This window comes from Triticum urartu, chromosome 1 (genome assembly GCF_003073215.2).
Source record: "Triticum urartu cultivar G1812 chromosome 1, Tu2.1, whole genome shotgun sequence".
Taxonomy (NCBI): Eukaryota; Viridiplantae; Streptophyta; class Magnoliopsida; order Poales; family Poaceae; genus Triticum; species Triticum urartu.
Window position 1 is genome coordinate 4,009,434 of NC_053022.1, and position 2,382 is coordinate 4,011,815.

Here is a 2,382-nt window from a genome sequence, read left to right on the forward strand (position 1 = left end):
GATGTGCCGTCTTGTTGGTGTCTCACCGACGCTTTGAACACCAGCGAGCGTGCACGCGGAGGCGGTGCCCTGGACAGCATAGAAGCACGCAAGGGAGCGGCACGAGCAGGCTACACCGTCCAGTGTCCGAGGAAATACCAGGCGCTCACCTAGACCATGTCTGCAATGTAGGGGAAACTCCGGGACGAGGACATGGTTGACCAAGGCGGCTACCGGAGCGAGGCATCACCGCCACCGGGAAACTCCTAGAGACGAACCGAGGCTACTAGACAATGTTTTGTGGCTCTGGACGTCTAGGTGGGACGCATGCTGCTCCGCTTCCTCGAGCACCTCCGCTGGCTTTGCGGCCGCATGCATTTTAAATTCACTAGCCTATACACGTACTGTAGTAAAGAGCATACAAGTAACTCTAGTTAAGTTACTAACGTATATATTGAACTACTAATAAGCATGCTGCTTGCAAGGGTGAACAAAGGTGAATCAGCGTGGAGTTACCTTTTTCACCGTCAGTGTGGGCTTGTTGGGATTAACATCAAGCTCTTTCTCAAGTGCACCGACCAGCTCTTTCTCAAGTGCACCGATCAGCTCACCATCACTACCACCACCACGAGTAACCACATAGACTTGCTCAAGCGAAGAGAGGTTCTCCAGCCCAAACTGAAAATCACCAAATTGGTCTTTTCTTTCGGCAACAAAATCTAACTCCAGGATTTTGAGCTTTTGCAAGGTTCCTTGTGCAAACATCGAACCAGTGGCTCTTATACTCTCTATACTGAACCTTGTCAGAGACTGGAAGGGACAACCATTGCCAATGACTAACCTTTCATCTGTAACTTTTTCCCAATAAATTACATCTATAGAGAGGTCACGCAGAGACGGCATGCTCCCAAGTATTTGGAGGTCTTCCTCTCTCAGTCGCCTTAATGTGATTGCAAGGAAAGAGAGGGAGGGCAAGGTGGACATTGATTTTAGAAGCAATATAGAGACCAACCTATAACCCATGTCAAGGAGCACCAGTTGTCTTAGCTAAACAATGGTTGATGGCAATTTCTTCATTGTGGTGGACATTATGTCTAGCACTTGCAGAAGCTGTAGATTGCTGATCTCTTTCGGGATCTCAGTGACACATGTCCCTTGTAGACTCAAATACCGCAGATGAAATAAATTGCAAATGTCATTCATATGATGATTACCTACTTTTGTACAACCACTTAAATCCAATGCACGCAGGACAAGAAAACCTGAAAGTGCCGATAGCAAACTGAGGTCTTTACTAAACACGTAAGTGACCTCACATGTGACAAGCTGCTCATGGTTGGCATTGGCTGGACATCCTCTTCATTACTGGTTTGGAGAGACAGTCGATGGATCATATTTGGCAGTGACTTGGTATGCTGGCCACCCAATGTTGCGAGAAAATTCTCCTCATTTGACAAGGAAGTGATAAGGTGAAGCACCATGTCGTGTACACGGATAGAGCTCGCCTTATTAGCAATATTGATATCCATTGTTTGGACCAAACTTTTGTTAATGAGCTCAGCAATGGTAATCCTCTCCTACTTCATACAAGCTCTTCCCTGCTCTTCATGAATGAATCCTTCACCTATCCATTTCCATATCAACCGTTTGGTTTTAATATCATAATCCTCTGGATAGAAACTGAGATACAGTAAACAAGTCTTCAGATTTGGAGGTAAGACATAGTAACTGACATATAGTATCCTCCTCGTGTCCATCAGGTCAGGATTATTTCCTAGCCCAGAACCCATAGATTGATACACCTTGGACCAATACGTATATGCATTTTCATGTTCCTTTTTACCAGCCAACATACTAGCCAGTGTAATGATAGCCAATGGTACTCCACCACATTTCTGCAAAATGTTCTCACTTACTTCAGCCAACTCAATATGAGAGCACTTGTCCTCAGTTCCAAATATTCTTTGGTAGAATAAGTTTCTTGAGTCACTAGTAGAAAGAGGTTTAAGCTGATAAACACCACCAACTTCTTTGGCAACATGTAGAAAGAATTCGTTGGTTTTCGAAAGAGAAACAGATGGTTCCGAATGTCAATGGCTACAAAAATAACTGAGCCTGTACTAATGTCTTGTAGCATTGAAGATAGTATGATCCAAAACTTGAAAACTTCCATGTTCTCCTTTAGATTGGCCGGCCCAACTATTTCTTTGTAGCTCCGCCACAGCTTTTCCAAGAAATGGTCAACTATCACCGAACTTTTCCGCAACTTGTTTGAGTTAATTGTTTTTCACAGACAGTATATAGCCATCAGTTCGGAGACAAGTTAGAATCTATATTCTAATGATGTCTAGTTTGAGTTCTTTTCCCGACGAGGATTCACATGGCATTTTTGTATTGAGATCC

The 2,382-nt window shown here is 44.0% G+C and overlaps 1 pseudogene; it reads right to left on the bottom strand.

Annotated features, from left to right (window-relative positions):
- Positions 1 to 480: 480 nt before the first annotated feature.
- On the bottom strand, positions 481 to 2,021 carry LOC125540906 (annotated as a pseudogene).
- Positions 2,022 to 2,382: the final 361 nt, after the last annotated feature.